Here is a 19,883-nt window from a genome sequence, read left to right as displayed (position 1 = left end):
GTTGCCAGCCCATAAATCTGCACACCCCAGATCCTGAGGGATAAAGTCACCCACGGAAATGCCACTCTTACCTAAGAGACCCTGGCAGGGAAGAGGCGGGTCTCATTGCCAGCATCCATAGCAGACATGTTTGCATCTCCCTGGCTGCCTGATGCTGTGGAGGCCACACTGTATCCTGGAGTTCCTTCCAGAGACTCTGCACCTGCTCCTGACTGGCGGCTTCCTGGGCAGCCCTGGGTGCAGGTTCACCCTGCACAGTGGCTCGCTTCAACTTGCGGGAGCCCTGCTAGGCCCTCAGGTTTTCCCTCAAGGACAACGATGAACCTGCAGCTCCTTTCCCATCTGCTTCACTCGCATGTTCCTTAGGTCCCCGGTGGCCTTCCTGGTGTCCTTTCTCCTGGGGCAGCCACGGACTTCAGCCCCCCCTTCTCAATCAGGTGGAAGATGGAGGGCACGGCCATGGCTTGAGCATGTAATACTGACCATCCAGCCTTTCCAAGAGCTTTTTTTTGGTGAAACGTTCACTACAGATGAAAGAATGCTTAGTGGGGTCCAGTCATCCCTGTGAACAACTTTTAACCACTGAACCAGACATTGAGCCCTTTATGTGGAGCCTGCAAGGATAAATGAAAAAGTAACTAGAAAGAAAGGATTAAATGTCTACCCCTAAAATAATCAAGTATAGAAACAAAACAAGTGTTTTTGGGAACACCGACACCTGTAGCCAATTTACCCATTTAAACCTTTAGTAAAGATTTAAGAAGCACCTTCTGCTTGCAAGTTATTACTGGAATAGAAAGATGAAAGACCCACTGTCTACCTTAAGAAACTGACCATCTAAGGCAGAGGAGGAAGAAAGGTGAATACCTCCTCCCAGGCTGTGGTAAGTGCCCTGTAGGGACACAGACACTCGGGCAGATAGCACAGGATGGCATCAAGACAACAGGAAAGGCTTCAGGAAGCCTCAGAAATAGTTCCTAGAAGCTCATGGCTACCCAACCCTCCTGCTGTCCATGGGACGCAGTGCTAAAACAGCGAGGGTTGGTCCCCCTGTTTCAAAGCCAGGCCAGGCGTCGGACAGCAGAGCCTCCCAGGCACTCAGCGGGGCGTCTGGCCCCAGCTCTGCTCAAGTAGCTGAGGTATGCAGGACTGCCGCCAGGAGAAGGTCAGCCCCAAGGGTTGTGGTTGCGTGTTCCTCCTGTCCTCCCCTTACCAGGAGGAAAGCTGTTCTCTGTACAAAGCAACAAGCCCCTGCAAGGTACTGACCAAGACACTTCATCATCTCTTCTCCTCATTAGGGTAAATTCTCTATTTAGACCAAACTCTGCACATGGGGGTTTGGGGGGTCTCTCTCAAGGGCTTTCTGCTCCACCTGAGGTCATCTAGCCCCCCTGAGTCCGCTGTGGACCAGACCAGGTGGATACTAGGTCCTCAGGGAGTTCCAAGCAACATGACCTTCTAACCTTTCTCAATGCTTTGTGACTAGTTACCAAAGGACCACCACCTCCTTTGCCCCCAGACCACGTTAAACAATGACACATGCCAAGAGCAACCTTCACTGCAGTGCTTTGTCTCATTCTCAAAAACAGTAACAAAACTTATGGGACACAGGCTCTGAAGGAACTGTCAAGAAAGCAGGGTGGCTGACCTATGAAACAAGCTCACATTACTAGTTCTTTGGATAGATTGTAACAACTTCCGACTTAGAACAAACCACTGTAAACCTTCAATAATTCTACAGACAACAAGTGGCATTCAGCTCTTTCAAAATTCAACAAGAACCTGCAATGCAAAACAAAAGGATCTGCCAGGAGATTTTCAAAGTAAAATGTGTTCAGTGCACTGTTTTGGGACCTCCAGTGTGGAGTCCGCAGGAAAGGACTCACTGAACTGGCTGAATTCCAGAAGCCCTCATGAAGGGAGCCAAGCCAGGGGACAGGCAAACTCCTCACCATGCTGTTGGAGCCCAAGGAAGAAGTGAAGAGAGAGCCCCTTCCCCGAGTCCCCAGGGTAAACCCCCGGGTGAGGAGTGGGCCACGCCCTCCACCACCCAGGATGCTGTCAAATGCAGAGTCCACTGTCAGATGCCTCTCCAGGACTCACCTCCAGTGCAGAGCCACCTTTCCCTGCACTGCCAGGACCCGTCTAGCAAGAGCATCTGGGAGGTGCGTCCATCCCGGAGGTACAAGCGGCTTTTGCTCAGCCACATTCCTGATCACAGAGATCAAGGCAGGCTCACTGCCATCAAAAGAGCAGAAAAGTCACAGCAAATGCCAGAAGATAGTGACCTAAGGAAGAGCGTTTCCAGAATACCCTGTTTCCCGACATTGTAGGCCTCAGCCCAAATCAATGGAGAGCACGGTGGTCATGGGGTGGGACTGAGAGGGTGGTGGAGGCCATAAGGTGGGTGCTGGTGGCCATGGGGAGGCCGTAGTGGCCCGAGGCACCCAGAGCAGAGATGGTGGCACAGACCAAGGCCACACAGTGCCCGGTGCTGACTCACCTGCTGGACCGGCCCGGAGGGCCTGAGCACAGAGTGCCGCCTGCCTCAGGCTGAACCTCGAAGCAGGCTGACCAGGCGGCAGGATGGCATTGTTTTTAATTCCTTTTTCTTTTCCTGGCAGCTGCAACGTAAGTTTACTGAAATCTCAGTTTGGGAACGGTACAGTAGACTAGTAGGCAATATTTCAATGGTTTGTGGCATCTGGCCACTTAAACGTGAGGTGGCTGACTTCCAAAGGAGCATGTTCAGCAGATGTATTTCTGGTGACGTTTGTTTAAAAAAGATAAAGAATCAGACAGTGATGCACTGTTTGCTGGGGGCACACGGTGGGGGAAGGAATAGAATTATTTACTTCTCCATCTGTTCTCAGGTTATTACCGCTTACATACCTATGACCATTCCCAGGAGAGACTTGGTTAAGGTAGAAAACACAGTTTAATATCAGTCATATTACCTTAGATATGAAAGTCATCATGGTAAAGTCAGGAAAAGACATGCGATGAGTGGTAATGAGACACGGAAGGCTGCTTCAAAGTAGAAAAGGTGTTTCTGTTTGAAGGCCTCTGTTGATGCTGATAAGAACATGTACGGTATTTGTAGGATGGGGTGGGGAGTTTTCTTTCTAACATGATGCTGTGCGTCCTTTTAGGGCTGATTAATGGATCAGCCTCTCCTGGCCCCTGGTGTTCTTACAGATTCGGCCTCCCTTGCCCAAGGGTTAGGCAGTTCCTGGTAGTTTTTCTAGTTATCCATTCATTAAGCTACATTTCTTATTGAGCGCAAGGTTTGGTTCATGCATTGTCCTAGACCCTGGTGCCAGAGAAGTGAGCAAAACACAAAAAGCATGCCCTGGGTGACGTTCTAGATGTGACACCAATGGTGTGGCTCATGTGGGAGAGTGATGTGTGCCAGGCTGGAGGGGGGTGGAGTTGTAGCCAGGAGGGCCAGGAAAGGTCTCACTGCAGAGGTAGATTTTGAACAAGCTCCAAAAGCAATGCAGGAGGAAGAGCAAGTGGCCTGCTCTGGGAGCAGCAAGGAGGCCAGTGTGGCCAGGGCACAGCCGGTGACGGCAGCAGGAGCTGAAAGCAGAGTTGTGATTTTGGCCCAATCGTCGGCCCTTGTTGGTCATAACGAGGACTCGGGCATTGATTTATTCTGAATGAGATGGTGACCCTTTGGAAGGTTTTGAGAGCAGGAGTAACATGGCTGGACATAGGTTTAGCAGACTTGATCTGGCTGCTCTGTTGAGAACATACCACAGAGGGGCCGGGGCAGAGGCAAGGAGACCAGTTAGGGTGCTGTTGCAATAAGCCAGGCAAGAGGCCTTGGAGATGTAGGTCAGGGTGGGGAGAGGAGGTTGAATTCTGGGTGTGTTTGGAGATCGAGACAGTAGGACTGTGTACAGATGGGAAGTGGTGAGGGGTGGGGCTGGGGAGGGAGGACTTGAAGTCGGTGCTGAGTTTATGGCCTGAGTCAAGAAACTTAGCTGGGGAGACTTGGAGAGGTCCTGCTTGGTGGGGAGCTGTGGGAGTTTGGTTTTGGCTGAGTTGACTCTGAGATTTATAGTTTGTCTGTGGCTCTTTTCCACGAGAGGAGAGCAGAGAATGGCCACCTGGAATCTGTCGTATGAAGTCCCTGTGCCCCTCCCAGGCTCCCTCCTGGCACAGACATCCTATTGGAAGGCCTTGGAGTGGAGGTTCCTCTGTGCCAACTTTCTTGGGTGTTCTGGCCTGTTTGCACTGCCCCTCCCTGGGTTTGTCACCTTGAAAAGATTTGCTCACTTAGTGGAGCCTCAGGTTTTCAAAAGTTAAAGTTTATGTAATCAGTGGGCTTGAAAAGCAGTATAAAATATTTCCAAAGATGCAAGAAATAGGTAAATTTCAGAAAAAAAAAGATTCTAGTATTACATTGTATGTGTTAAAAATTCTTGTTTCCCTTTCTGCCTCCCCTGAGCGTGTGTAGTCATATTGTTAGTTCTGTTCTTTTCCTTGTGATGCAGTATTTTCAAATGGAATTCCAGGGCTTACAATTGCACAGCAAGTTGTAATATGATTAATTGTTTATAAAACAATGTCTTTCCACGGAAATAGTTAATTAACATTATTTTCTGAAAGTAATAAATACATGTGGCTTTTCTTGTTGAACTAGAAAAATGCTTTACAACTTTCTTCTCTCCTTTCCATTAAAGTGTAGGTTTGTGTGAATTTGCTGGATTCTTCAAACACTGGGTTTGCCATTTACAAGGTCACTGTGGTCCAAAGCAACATGACTGGGAGCAGAGGCCTGGGGTCAGGGTCTCTAAGATAAGCCCCCCTTGAGCCTGCACTGAGAAGTACTTGAGGCCCACACGTTCTTCCTGGGTGTCCTCCCTGCTCATACTCACTGCAGAAGGAGGCTTTCTGCTGAGAGAAGCTACAGAGCCCTGGAAAGCTGGGAAGGCACCTGCACAGGGGGAGGGAGTTGCTGCCCTTCCTGAGGTTGTCCCTTTGCTTCCCTTGAGCCTGTGTCTACACGTAGGGTGGAGTTTTGCACCCACAGTGTAGGGGCCCCGCAGAGTGTAATTTGTTCACATTGAGAAAGTCTGTGAATGTCAGGAGTTCTGTGTCTGGATTAGAGTTTATGAATTTAGGGTTCATTTGAGTTACAACATTAAACTGCATCCTGTCGAGAGTCTCCTCACTTGTGAGAGTGGAAGTTGAGAGAGGGAGCCCTTCTTTTCCTTCCCAGGCAGGGGAGGGTGTATGAGCTCCCAGAGTCCATTCCTGTGGCTGCTCAGGTATCGCCACCCTTCTGCACCAGGGACTGACCCACTCCAGGGCTTCTGTCTCTACCAGGAGAGTTTAGAATGTGTTTAACTTTCTGCATGTTGCTTTCCTTCTGTCCTGTGGGAAGCAGGCAGCTTATCTGTGCTGATCCCAATATTTGTGTTTCTTTGCTTTGGATTCCTGTATCGATTGAGCAGTGCAGCCCTATATTTCTGGTTTCCCTTAGCTCTTTGTAATTTTATTTCCTGTATGAGAAATAACATTTTGAGTTTCTTGGGATTAAAAATGTGAATTGATGGAGAGATATAATGTCAGTAAGGCAAGAAAATTGTAGAACTAAATAGAGTTTTTGTTTTTAGGCAAAAGAATCTCAAGATGTGAAATGAATGTCTTGAAGTTTTCAGGTGCATTTTAATTTTTACATCAGTGTTTGCATGTGCTTGTCCCTAGAGAACATTGACATTTAAAAAGCTAAAACAATGGAATTTCTATTTTAATTGATGTGAAGAAAATTAACCAAACTAGTCCCACTATGTTTAAGGAGCTAATCCCAAACCCCTCTTGCATTATAATGTGCCACTGACTCTTGAAAATCCTGCCTGTGTGAGACGCAGTGGAGGACAAACTAGGATGCAGCTTGTCCTTTTACTTAGCGAGAGATATGAAAATGTCATTTCGTATGGTTACTCTTTTGTAACCGTTAGTGTGCTAAAGGAATTAAATCTTAGAATGGTTTCCTATGTACAGAAGTTTAAGTTAAAGAAAAGCTATGAAATGGGAAAACATGGTATGTGTAAATTTCTCTATTTATATTAGATAAATCTGTAAGATAGAAAAGTCTAACCTCAGAAGAGTCACTGCCAACACTTCTGGGTCCCCTCCAGCCACCCCCAGTGCACAGTTCTGATCATCCTTGAGCTTCCTGTTGGTGTTTCTTTCTATAAAAACAAGCCATTGTGAATGTATATTTTTGTACGCATGTTTGTCCTTGTAATGAGCGGTCAGACTCCGCACTTTTTGATGTATGCTGACAACTTACGCCTCTCCTCTCCCTCTTCCTCTCGTGTCCACACCTGGACAAGCTGAGGAACAAGTCCGGAGGCTCTGTTCTCTGACATTGGCTTTGGATCCAACCACACAATCCCTGTCTGTGTGCAGAAGTCTTGCCCTGGTCTCAGCCCTGGCAAAGATTTTTCGCTTTGACCAAACTTTAGTCAGGCCCCTGAACCTTCTTGTATGCCTGTCTGTGCACTTCCTTGTAAAATCCAGTTTTAGCAACAACCTTGCAAAGTCAGTTTAACCAGAACCCACACACGAATGTCTGATCACACTTGAGATCTGCTCAGGCACCTCCTCCTCCTCCACCATCCCTCAGGTGGTGTCTGATCACTCTGGCCTGTCTCTGGTAAGAATCCTATTAGGTCAGGTTAGCCAGAAACCCCAACACTTGACTTTCTCTTAGTAATTTTCCATCCCCTGACCCCCACCATGCTGCCTGGCTGTGAAAACCCACTTGCCCATGCTGCATTTAGAGTCGAGCCCAACCTCATTTCTCCCCCGCTGTGAATCACATCACAGGGGTCTCTGCGTATCACAGTGGTTCTGAATAAAATATGCGTTACCATCTTTGATAAACTTCATTGAAGATTTTTTGTTTAAAACCCCAAACCACAATAAGAACCCAGGCCAGGCTCCTTTCTTTGCTCCCTCAAGCCTTTTCAGAGCTGCATGTGATTCTGGCCCTGCTCTCCTCAGAGACCTCTATTATGTGAGTCATAAGACTTTTCCTAACTTCTGTGTGTGTGTGGAGGGGGGCACACACCAGCATCAGTCTCTCCATGGGAATCACAGCACTTGCCAGTGAGCAGTCATATTTTGAAAGGAATCTCTTTCTCTGAGTAGTAGGTCTCAACAGTGGGCTCAAAATACTCAGTGAACCGTGTTGTAAACAGATGTGCTGTCCTCTGGGCTTTGTTCTTCCATTTGAGAGTTGACTTTAACTTAAAGTTACCAGATGCATTACCCTTAACAAGAGAGTGAGCCTGTACAAAGGCCTGGGGGTGGATTGGATGGGGAGGAGAGAGAACAGGATCAGTTAGAGGGACCAGAGGTCAGAGTGTGAGAGAGGAGTTGGAGAAGGGGCCAGAGCAGTCGGTAACAACACAGCAGCCAGGTCAAGGCCCTGTGCACCATGTCTGGGAGTCAGGATCTTCTAATAGCAGTCAGTGGGGGAGCCCCACTTTTGCTTGGATCTCTGGCGGACAAGAAGACAGTGTCTTACCACGTCTGACTGTCCACAGCTACCAGACCCTGGCCAGGGAGCATGAAGCGCTGATGCAGGAGTACCTGCACCTGCTGCAGATCGTGGAGGCGAGAAGACAGTGGCCAAGCAGCTACGGCAGGAGATGGAGGATGGGGAGATCAATATCGAGCGGCTGAAGGCAGAGGTGACTGCTGGCTAGGGGTGCAGAGGAGGCTGGCCAGGGGACACAGGGCACAAGCCCAACACCTCACACTCCAGGCTCCTGCAGGACCAGGGGGCACATGACGAGCAGGGGGAGCAGCTTCCGGTCACAGCTATGCCAGCCTCGAAACTTAAATTTAGTGATGCTGGCAGAGTGGGAAGGGCTTTAGTTAGATCTGAGTTCAGATCCTACCTCTGCCACTTGACAGTTGCAACCTGGAGTACATCCCCCCATCCTCTGTGCCTCCATTCCTTCATCTATACAACAGCCTTTTTATACTTGCCTGGCCAGGTTGTGAGGATTGAGTGAGGTTATTTATGGACGAGTTTTTAGTTACTTTTCTGATGACCACATTGACTAAGCATTCCCACATTATCAGCTGGAGTCCAGGGACACAGAGTCCCGGGTAGGTCGTCATAGTGTGGGATCCTGGCTCAGTTCCAAGCATTCGTTCCTTCTGCCTGTTGTAAGAGCTCCTACAGGGGCTTACCGCGCATGAGTCTGGAGGCCACGCTGCTCCTAGGTTAAGCCTTGTAGAAATTCACTACTCAAACTGTGGTCCATGAAGCAAGAGCATGTTGGAAATGCAGAATCTCAGGCCCTGCCCAGACCTCCAGAATCAGAATCTGCACTTTCACAACATCCCAGTCGATTGCCATTTACATTAAAGCTTGGGAGGCGCTGGCTCTCTGTCCCTTAGACGCCCCTCACCAGCTGTCTACCCCAGCACGGAATGATCTGATTGCCTCTCCCCCCTCATCTCACCATGCTCACCAGATGTTCAGAGCCATTTGGCCACATCACACGAGGACCGTGGACTCTGAGCTGAGGATGGGAAAATGGAAACATAGATTCTAACGAGGGTCGGATGCATGATTTGTAGGGCCTGATGCAAGGGAAAAATGCAAGGCCCTGGGTGGAGTCGGGGAAGTCGACCTCCCCTTCTCACAGCCCACCAACCCACCCATGGCAGACAGGCGACCCCCCAATATCAACCTCCAACCTCCTCTAACCTCTGTGCCATGATACAATTGGTACCTAGATGAGGGGTGGGTAAGATGCCCGTGCTGAGTCACCCACCTAGTGCCAGACACTGTCTTCTCACTCTGCCCTGAGACACCATCGGGTGTGCACTGCACTCACCCTTTCTGCACTTACCCCGAGGCCCCTGCAGAGGGTGGGGGGTGACTCACAGTGGGAGGTGTGTCTTCCTGGCTGACTCAACCCATTTCCTCCCAGACAGAGGGTAGACGAGGTCATGGGTTCTGGGGTGCCGGCGTTTGGGGAGCGAGCAGCTGAGAAACCATCCCAGGGAGGCAGCAGGAGGCAGTAACACATGAGGGCTGAGGCTCCACTCCCCTGGGGAGTGCTCCATTGTTCCATCAGATGTTACTCGTGAAAACAAATTCAAAGAGAAATGATTAAGAACTTCAGGGTGGCAACTGCAGAACTTGAAGCCCCAAGCATGGGGCCTTCTGAGCATAGGACCCCATCACACGCCCTTGAAGCCAGCTCTGCCTGGAATGTTCAAAGAGCCAAAGTTTCCAATTCCACATTATGGTACCGCTGCCAAGCTCTGAACTAATGGTCACATCAGCTTGGAACTTGAGCTTGAACAAAAGTTTAAGATTCCACACACCTCCTCTACCCTGCACCAGGCACTGTCAGACAAGCTTCCTTAGTCAGTCCCCATAGCCATCTTCATAGGATCAAAAGATGAAGCAGGTTCAGAGAACTCAAGTCACCTGCCCAAGCTCACACAGCTGGGAGGTTGCAGAGCCAGGACTAGAACCCAGGTGTGAGTGTCTACTTGCCAGTCTTGCCACTCGTAGCCTCTTGTCACATGGCTCCGGGGATGAGGGCTTCTCCCATGTCCAAACCATCTGGTTCATTCTGAGATCTATCCTAGCCCTACACATATCCCTGAAGCCAAGTTGAGTCCTTGTTAGGGACCAGGGAATAGGTCTAGGGACCAGCACCAGATTAGTGGCTTCATGATCAAGCGTGTCATTCATTCACTCAATCACTCGTTCACTAACTGCCTAAGATCAGCTGACCACTGCCTCATCCTCTGCCCCAGGCTCTTCTTTCCCTATCACTTTGGGCTCCAGCCAGTGTCCCTGGTCATGAGCTGTGCACCTCTTGGCCTTGGCACATGCTGGGGCTTCTGTTTGGAGTGCTCCTGCCACCCCCACGCTTTCTTGCCTGGTGGAATCCTACCAAGCTTGAATGCCTCCTCCTGGGGACTCTCATCACAGAATGTGCTCCACGTCCCCTGCTCCCTCGGCTTTCCCACCCTCAGCATGCCACGTCAGAGCCAGGTCCTTGGGTGTCTGTCCCCCATCCAGCCTGGTGGGACCTCCTTGAAGGCAGGAGTGTCCTTTATCACTGTGTCCCTTCTGCCTCGCACATAGTAGGTACTCTGTAGGGGCTTGATGAATGAATGGACATCAGGCTCTGTGGTAGGCAGTAAGAGATGGAAGTTTCTGCACTTAAGGTCTGATTGTGGTAAAGTGTGACTGGCACCATAATAGAGCTTTTGGTGTGAACCCAGGTAGAAAATGAGTCACTTTATGGCCAAAGAGGGTGCGGGTTCATGTCGCATATGACCTTGAAAAGTTTCGGGGGTTGATAGGCCAGAGAAGGGGTGGGTGCAAAGGGCAGGGCCCTCTCTGGTGCTGGAGAGAACCAAACTGGTCAGTTTTGAGTGAAAGTGTGTGTGTGTGAGTGTGTGTGTGTCAGTGTGGCAGCAGAGGCCTTTTTGGTGGGAATTTGGAACAACGTTTCCAACTGAGTACATTACTCTCTAGGGCAAACGATTTCTTTAAACAAGACTTTAAAAGATCAGCTTGGTAAAGCTTTCTGGCTATAGTCTCTCTCTTTCTCTCTCTCTCTCTCTAACACACACACACACACACACACACACACACACACACACACACACACACACATAAACATCCTGCAGGGCAGAGGGCAGCTGTGTGCTCTGGAGGGGCTCCAGGAAGGTGAAACAGAGCACATTTCCCAGGAAGTAGGCCATCAGGTAGGCAGGAGGCACTGAGAAGCCAAGTAAGTGATGAGTGACGCCCATGACAAAGACAGAGTGTCTTAGAACATCAGAGCTGGGAGGGATCTGAGAACTCTGATGTCCACAGAAGAGGAAGGGACTTATCCAAGGTCACTCCAAGGTCACTTCCAGCGCTGGAATCCAGGCTTAACCTTGGGTCTCCTGGCTTTAGATCCTTGACCTGTACCTGCCCCACAACTGATTCCTTCCTTGCTGGGGAGATGGGCCATCTAAAACGTGCATGTTCAGGAACCACTGTGTCACCTGGATGGCGTCAAGCTCTCATGGTCCACCTGATAGCCAGAAAACTTCCTCAAACCCCATCCCACATATTCCTGAGGATTTTCAGGGTCTTCCATTTTCCTAGCCATGTCTGGTTTCCAATTCTGCTCTCCTGACTTCTAATATCACTTCTCACAGTGGCTGTCTTCACTCAGTCTTGACTGCTCCTTGCCCCCGTGTGGTCACTCCACGTGCCCATCAGGTGGAGCTAGATTCTGCTGCAATTACAAACAGCCTCCGAATCTCAGTGGCATAAACAACAAAGATTGCTTTCTCTCTCACATTGTGTGTCCATTGTGTGTTCTGCTCCACAACATTCTCACTCAGAGACAGGGACTCAGTCTGATGGGGCTCCACCATCAGGAAATTCACCAGTCCCATGGCAGGGGAAGGATCATGACAAATCATGCCTGACAGCTCTGCTCATGTTTCACTGGACAAAGTGAGTCACATGACCACACCCGGACTTCAGGGTCCTGGGCTGTACAGTCCTGCCTTGCACCAGGAGGAGAACCAGAGTATCCAGGAAAGCCCTAATGACACCCAACTGGCTCCTCCTTCAGTCCCCAAGCCCCTGACACCAGCCAAGTATGGACCAGACTTTCTGAATGGTTTAGATACAGTCAAGGTGTTTTCCAGTACTGAAACAGAAAACAGCTTAAATGTGAATAGAAGACATACCTGCCCTCCTGTCACTCAGCCTTTCCTGCTACAGGGATTTCTTGCTGACCTCCTCTCCTCACACTGGCCTCTCTCCACACGCTCCCAACTGCCATTTTGTTGGTGGTGGGGGTGTTCATAATCCCTCTATCTGCCAAGACCCTCGTCCCCGTCCAGTGATGTGCTGGAGCTGGCTCATACCAACTTGCAAGTCACTTGTGAAATTTTCAAGAATCTTGCAAGCTTGTTATTCACCCTTCGGTAGCTTAAAATGGGCCAAGGTAGGAATGTTTACACCATGGAAATCGGCCGGTGCTACCAGTCAGAGTTTTTATTTGAGAGAGCTGGTGGTTAATCATTTAACAATATACGATTCTCTATACCTTTTTTCAGGACCAGCTAAATACTTTGCTGGGCCCAGTGCAAAATGAAAGTGCAGTGCTCTTAAGAATTTCAGGGCAGCAACAGCGAAGCTTTAAACCAGGTATTAGGCCCTTCTAAGCGGGCTGTTCACAGGTCACACTTCGAGGACATCGGCCCTGTCTCTACTCCCTCTATATTCTCCAGCGCTGGAGCCTCCACCCATAGCCATCTCTTCCTAGAGGTAATGGGAGATGACACATAAACAAAAGTCTGCACAAAATTTATTAAGCAAAACTATCCAGCTTTGCTCAGTCTCTTCTCTCCCACCTAACAGGCCTCTTGGACCTCATCTTTTGTAACCAGAAAGCTCCAAGGACCATCTAAAACAAAGGGAGCATCCTCCTCTGAGAAGAATCCTCCCCTCCTCTAGAATCTTCAGTTTGGCACCATTTCATTGTTTTAATAGCTATTTTTCTCCCATTTATGATTGGAAGTAAGTTGGGACTGCTCAAGCAACCCTAGAAGGCAGGGTAGGAGTTTAGAGATGGTCGTGGTATTTTCCTGGCTTGGAAGCACTCAGAATCCTGGAAGCCTGACTCTGCAAGAAACTGCAGAGATCTTTAGTTCAGGGTTTAAGGTAAAACTGTAGCCGAGGAATCAGGTTTGCAAACCAACTTTGTCATGGAGAGGGCCGCCTTGACCCCTCCCCAGTCAGCCCCTCTGCAGGGCCCAGTCTGTGCCTTGAGTCCTGTTTCCCATGTTCCTCCTGCCATCCCCACCCCTGCTGCCCTGCACTCAACACCCTGTCGTACTCGGCATCTTTGTTCACACTATCCCCTCTGCTCCAATTCCTTCCATTCTATAACACACCTGCTGGGCTCCTTTTTGTGTGTGTGAGCAAGATCAGCCTTCAACAAATATCCACGCCAATCCTCCTCTTGATGCTGAGGAAGACTGGCCCTGGGCTAACATCTGTGCCCATTTTCCTACACTTTTATATGGGATGCCACCACAGCATAGCCTGACAAGCAGTGCATGGGTGCAGGCCCGGGATGAGAACCCCAGGCCGCCAGCAGCAGAGCGTGTGCACTTGATCACTACACCACAAGGCCAGCCCAATTGGGCTCCTTTTTTGTCCTGCTAAATCTCTGGGTAGCGCTTGTGGCTTCCATGGTGAGACCCTCCCACTGCAGGAGGTGTGCACCTCTGGTCTGGCCTCACCTTGTTGGAGTATAAGTTACCTCTGTGGGTATCTGACCCGCTTCTTAGGCTGGAAGCTCCTCCAGGGAAGGGATCTGACTTATCCACCTCTGGCTGTGTTTCACCCGTGCCCAGCATGGTGCCCACCACAGAAACTCCATCAGGACATGCTGACAGGATTGGCACAAAGGGAGACAGAGATGGGCATCTCTTAGGCTTGGAACAGGTCAGAGGGAATCGAGAATGAAGGAGAGAGAACTGAGTTGTGTGGCAGCTGTTTAAAAAGAAAGAAGTACAGAGATCTTTAGCAAAACCTTGACTGCTAACAAAAGAGAGAAAACCATGGACTAATTCCTCCGTCAATGACTGCACTGACTAAATGAATTCTGGGTTAAAGACACTGTCTCTAGAGAGGGGAGTGGGGTGGGGCAGGAGCCAACGAGCAGTGCACCTAAGGGGTGTGGCAAACGAGGGTTCGACTGTGATGGGCCAAGAAGGCCACACTGTGTGGTGGCAAGTGGGCAGGGTTCAGCTGAGATGCCAGGCATTGGGCCAGGTTGGGCAGCCAGAGCTAGACTGTAGCCAGAGTGTTGGGGTATAAGCCAAAGTCCCAACTCTCCATGACCATCGTTGACAAAGGTCAACTGAGCAGGCTTGGATGTTAGCCAAGCCAACCCAGATCCAAAGCAAATGCATCCCCAGAAGGGACCTGCAGGATAAGGGAAAGGCAGCCTCTGTGATGTCAGTGGGGCTGGGGCTCCTCCCGCCAACCTGACACTGGCTCGTAGCAGGGGTGGGCCGTGTCCCAAGGCTTCTGCAGGGTCCGCAGGCTCACAGCTTTCCAGAGCTTTGCCCACCCGGCCCGATCCTTAAATTAGGCTCCCAGACTGCCAGTGCTGCTTTTGCAGGGAGCAGAGAGCCTGACCTGACTGCATCTGGTTTTTGCTCTGGTCCCTGGGGAGTAGGTGTCCTGTAGATGTCTCTGAGAAGAGCGCCATCAGTTTAACATACAGACTACATTTACACACACACACACACACACCCTGCCATCCTAAAGAGAAAAGAATACCGCGTGCAAATCCCAGAACTGGCCAAGAGAGCAGACTGGGATGGGGGTGCTGACATGAGGGCAGTGAGGGTGCTGACTGGGCATCCACGAGTCTCTGAGCTCTCCACAAGCATGTGTGTGTGAGTCCCTTAGCTCTTTAGAGTTCAGATCCAAGAACAGCCATTATTTCATGTGCCAAGGTTCTCAGAGAATTGAAAAAACAGAAAAGCCTGCATCAGCCCTGAATATTTCTCCATTAGATATTTTCAGCAGCTCTTCAAGCACAGGCCGGGGTAGTTTTAGCAACCCGAAAGTGGAGATTGGGTAACTGTCCCATTTTGCTCTCAAAGTGCACCATAGGCTCAATGGTCAGAGCCCATTCATCCTGCAGATCAGCAAGTGGTCTTGAGGGGACAAAGCCACATGCCCTGAAAAGGGAGGCGAGTTGGCTCTGTGGCATGTTTGTGATTTCCTGAGCTACTATCTTTGGACGTCTGCCACACAGCTCAGGGTTGTCTCTGCGCCCACTCAGCACCTTCCACCCCCTGCTCTTATTGTACTCAGTGAGACCCCAGGGTAGGGGTTTGCCCTCAGTGCACAAACTGCTGGGAGAGGGCACAGTCCCCTGTGACAGCTCCCCAAGGAGGACAACACCAGGGACCTCCAACAGCCAAAGTGCTGGGTCATCACAGAGAGATGGAGCAGAGAACACACGTGGAGAAAGGGACCAGGGAGGGGCATCTGATGTGGCAGAGAAAGACAGAGACCACTGCAGGAAGAGGGGGACAGGCTTCTAGGCTGGGGCTGCCCTGACTCCCAGGGGTTTCACTCTTTCTCTTTGAGCCTGTTTGCCTGTCCACCAATGGGGTGTATGACAGAGTCCCTTTGGCTTCCATTCTGTAGTTCAGCTCAAATCCCAGACACATTGGGGAGGTTCCCAGGTCTCCAGGGTGGTAGGAGCTGAGGGTGTTGAGCAGGGGCAGAGGAGGAACAGTTGGGAGGGGAGGGGGCTGCAGGAAGTAGCAAAAGTCTCTCTGGCATCCTTATAGCTCATCCTAGGAGAGGAGACTCGGGCTGTGTTCTGGAGCTGGCTGGCCGGGTAGCATGGGCGGGGAAAAGGGTGCTGGGAGGGGAGCCACAGCAATGTGGCTGGAGGGTGCTCAGAGACCCATTACCCAGCCTGGTGCTAAGCTGCCAGTGAGGAGGCATGATCCCCAGGGCTCTTTAGGTGGTGACAGGGCAGGTGCTTGGGAGAATCTGGGTGTTTTTGCTTTTCTAAGTTTTCCCCCAAAAGGGGGTGGTGGAGAGCTAGCGTTTACTAAGCACCTTCTCTGCACCAAGCCCTCAAATTTTCCCATTACATACAGGGGTGACCTCATTTCACCTTCATATTTTACGGGAAAGGCCTGAGGTTCAGAGATGTTAGGCATCTTGCTGGAGGTCACACAGCTGAGAAGCAGCATAAGGAGGATTTGAGCCTGCTCTGCGTGGGTCTCAAGCCCTAGCTCTTTTCACATCATCAGTGGCATTTCCTCTGAATTCTCCAGAGCCCTGAGTTCCTCTAAGATCCCTTAGGGTCACCCCAGCAGGTGGGCACTGAGGGTGCCAGGAGGGCTGGCGGTGAGAGCAGCTCCCGCCCTCTGCCAGCTTCTGGGGCATGTGACCCATGTTTACAAAAGTCTGTGTTTGGTTTAGTGGTCTGCTGTCACCATCTTGAAATTTTGTCATTTTTTAAAGAAGTGGTCCTGCATATTTTCTCTGCACTGGGCCTCACAAGTTACATAGTCCATCCCGCTGATGGGGTTTTCACATAAGGTGTCACTTGAGAAAGGTGTTTGCTGCTAGAGTCCCACTGGTGGTGGCAGCCCCTGCCCTCTCCCTGGTCCCCTCAGCTCTGCTGGACTTGGGGGTGAGGGCCCCTTGGAGGGGCAGGAACTCCGTGGCCAGAGCTTACCCTGTGCCTCCTCTGTCAGTGAGGCCATCGTGTGTTTGCACCAGATCTCTACCAAGGGCTGAAGGCCTGCGTCTCCAGCTGGCCCACTGGGGCCTGGATGAGCAGGCAGCCCTGGCAGAGGTCCCCAGGCCTCCTGCTTCCGCCTCCACCTGAGAAGTCCCTCTCCAGGGCCCACTCCTTCAGGCTGGCGGCACTTCCATCCTCCCCGAGTGTAACAGTGGCCCCTTAAAAACACAGAATCCCTCAGAGGGAGCAGAAGAGGAAAGACAAGTTGGCAAAAGCTGTTCTTCTAGGAGGAAGAGATATATTTTTAGTTTCTTATCTACATTTCCCTTTTAAAAATAATATATATGAACCCATTTGAGAAAATCTGACAATCTAGAGAAGCAGAAAATGTTAAAAGCTGTATCAACCATAGTTCTGTTTCTCAAAGATAACCACTGTAAACACTTTGTTGTGTTTTCTTCAAATTTTTTCTATGCACAGATCTTGGGATTTTTCCCCGTTTTATTTACATAATGTCACACATATGAATATTGAATTTGAATCGTAATGTGTTTTTTTTTTTTACTTAAGATTGTAGCACAATTGTTTTCTCATGCTGAAAGTATGCTTTTTGATGGCTGTATGATGCCCCAGTACCTGTGAGCATGCCATCATCCATGCAGCCATCTCCCATCCTTGGCTCTTAAAGTTGTTGCAAATTTTTGTTACTAGAAACACTCATCTCTGCATCTGAAATGTTCATATGAGAGAGCGTCTCCTTGGGACAGGTTTCCAAAAGTAGAATGACTGAAACAAAAGGTAGAAGCACGGTCAAGGCTCCCACTCCGTCCACCCTGCGTCACTGCTCTCCGAGCGGGGTGAACCGCCCTGACGGCCCCGAGGGCTGCACAGCAGGACCCCTGCATTGCGCCTCTCCCACACTGAGTGTGACATTTTGTTGTTCACTTTCCCTAAGTCAGAGAGCCCCGCTTTTCCCCAAGGTCACAATGGGAAGTGGCCCTAGAAAGACGAGGTCTGAACTTCCTGTAGTTACGTGGTTGAAGGTGCCGTCCCTTGGGTAGTGGAATGTCCTGTGTAAGCTCCCACTTAGGGTTTATCGCAAAGGAGGCATGCTTCTCTTTTTCAATGGAGTTTATAAGCAGAGGTTTCAGTGGACCCATCCCTGCCAATCAAGTACTGAAGGGCAGGTTTGGGGAGATTGGCTGGGCTTTCGGGGGCTGGAAGGCAGGGGACTGTGTTTCCAAGAGGTTGGGACAGAGCAGGCCAGCAGCAGACCCAAGTTGCTGAACCTTGGGAGGCATGGAAGGACAGGGACACGTGGATAAGTGGACAGGCAGCTGAGGGGACGAGACTCGGGAGGGCATGTCATGTGGGGGAAGCACTGGAATGGGGGACTCAGGAGACCTGGCTCCAAGCCAGCTACTGACTCACCTTATGACCTCGGATGGGTCACTTCTGTCACTGGCGGGGCACTCTGGGAGGGAGGCCTCATGGGGGGGAAAGGGCCAAAGGGGATGTGGAGCTGCAATTCACTTACCACAGAGACCTCAGCCAACCCCCCCAAAGCTCCAGAGCTGGGTGGCCCTTCAGACCCTTCAGGCGGCGAGGCACACCACAGCACCCACAGCAGCCCCCTCCGACCTTCCAATACACAAGAGTCAGACTAGTCGGGGCCCCATCTCTATAAAGATCTGTGACTCTGATGTTGTCCTGTTGCCTGAGGCCACCTATCTGGCCCTGGATAGGGCAGTGGTGCCAGAGTCATCCCCAAAGGCAAGGGTGTCTCTGGGTGGGAGCTCTGAGCCTGGCCCTGACCTCCGTGGGTGGGGCTGGGTGACCAAGGGCTTGTGGGACATCCCACCGAGCAGACCTGTTGGCCATCCTGCTGCCCATGGTCAATTTCTATCAGGAGTTGGTCTCCAGCCACCAGTACAGCCTGCAGATCCTGGCCCACTGCAAGCAGAACAGTGACTTTGACAAGCTGCTGAAGCACTATGAGGCCAAACTGACTGCAAGGAGATAGTTCTGGAGACATTCCTCACTGACCCCATGCTCCAGCTGGCACCTAGCCCTGTCCTTGAGGGCGCATGGCTGGGGAGCCTGCTGGGGGGCCATGGCAGTGACGGCCCCAGCTGGGAGGAAGCCACAACTGGGGGCACCAGGGGGCCATGGCCAGGAGGCCCCAGGCCCTAACAGTCCCCAGGTCTGGGCTGCCTGGAGAATGAAGTTACAGCCAGCCCCTGACCCAGTGGACCGCAGGCCTGTCCAGCCTCACAGAGCAGGCAGTGTGGGAAGGTGAGGGGGAGCTCCTGGTCCTGAGCCCACCTCCAGGCCCTTCTGCTTGCCAGCTTAGAGCCTCAAGCTCTGGGCTCTTGGCCCAGACAAGACCCTGGAAGAGCCTCCACGTTAGAGTCTGAGATCAGAAGTGCTGTGTGTGTCCGTCCTCAGCCCTGCTCATGGGAGTGCTGGGAGCTGCGAGTACCATTCTCCATCCACTTGGTGTCTCTCTCTCCCTCTCTCCATTGTTGCTATATCTCTGACTTGTTTCATCACTATCTCTCTCCTTGCCTTTGTCTCCCTGTCCCTCTGTCCTTCCCCATCCTTGCCTCTGTCCCTGTCCCCCTGCCTCTCCCTGCTGCATATTCCCAGGCATATTCTGACACTGCACGAGATCCTGGCCCACTTTTCACGAGCACATCGAGCCAACAGCTTGGAGAACGCCAGGGCTAAACTGGGGGTGCTGTCTGGGTGAACTCAGCTCCCAGGTGCCCCCCCGGTGGACAGGCCAGGGCTGAGGATGCTCCCCAGTGGGAGTTTGCTGAGCCCCAGATGGTAAAATGTCAAGTTCAGGTTAGGATCCCAAGGGGTGGGTGTTGGGGGACCCCCAGCCTGTCCCACCTGGAAGCAGGGACACGGAGCAATCTGAGGAGTTCATAGCTCAAGCCCAGGGGGCACTTGGTGGGATTGTGTGGGTGGTGTGCTGTCCCTGGCACAGATGGGGTTCGAGGAAGGGCCATGAGCACTCACGTGGGCCCGCCTGCCAGGGTGGGGATCCGCCAAGGGACTCACAGGCACTCTGCCAACTTCCTCTGTTCTCCAGTGCCAGTGTGTCACAACCTGTGGTATAGGAGCCCCAGAGGGGGTCCTGGGTGATGGGCCTTCAAGTGCCAAAGGCTGCAGTCAACAGCAGGCAGTGACATGGGTGGACAAGCCCATGACTTGTCCAGTGTCAGAGGCCCCAGCCCTCTAGTCAAGGCCCCTCTGCTGCCCCTCTTTCAGTCCCCAAAGCCCAGGGGGAAACTTCCTCTGCCGGGTCAGAAGCAGAGGGATCAGGGAGGAGGCGCCTACAACAGCACAGGCAGCAGTTGACGGTGGCCTGCACCAGGTGGTGGTATGAATGTGAGCAGGAGGTTCAGATTCTGGGTGTGTTTTGAAGATGGAAACAACAGGATTTTCTGATGCATTAGATGTGGGGAGAGAGAAGATGGGAGTCAAGAGTGATTCAAGAGTTTTTGGTTGAGCAAGCAGAAGGTTGGAGTTGCTGCTAACCAAGATGGGGAAAGATGCAGG

General features: G+C 51.2%; 1 protein-coding gene across 6 annotated transcripts in view; it reads right to left on the bottom strand.

Moving 5' to 3' along the window:
• LOC131402214 (ral-GDS-related protein-like) overlaps positions 1-19,883 on the bottom strand; it is a 353,959-nt gene that overhangs the window by 114,695 nt on the left and 219,381 nt on the right. The window contains exon 2 of one of the 6 annotated variants that reach the window (XR_009218413.1): positions 72-614. The exons of the other annotated variants lie outside the window; for them this stretch is intronic. The gene's annotated coding sequence lies outside the window, so the exon portion shown is untranslated. The remainder of the gene's footprint in view (positions 1-71; positions 615-19,883) is intronic. 6 annotated transcript variants of the gene reach the window in all.

This window comes from Diceros bicornis, assembly GCF_020826845.1.
Source record: "Diceros bicornis minor isolate mBicDic1 chromosome 32 unlocalized genomic scaffold, mDicBic1.mat.cur SUPER_32_unloc_2, whole genome shotgun sequence".
NCBI lineage: Eukaryota > Metazoa > Chordata > Mammalia > Perissodactyla > Rhinocerotidae > Diceros > Diceros bicornis.
This window is presented reverse-complemented; position numbering and strand designations above follow the sequence as displayed.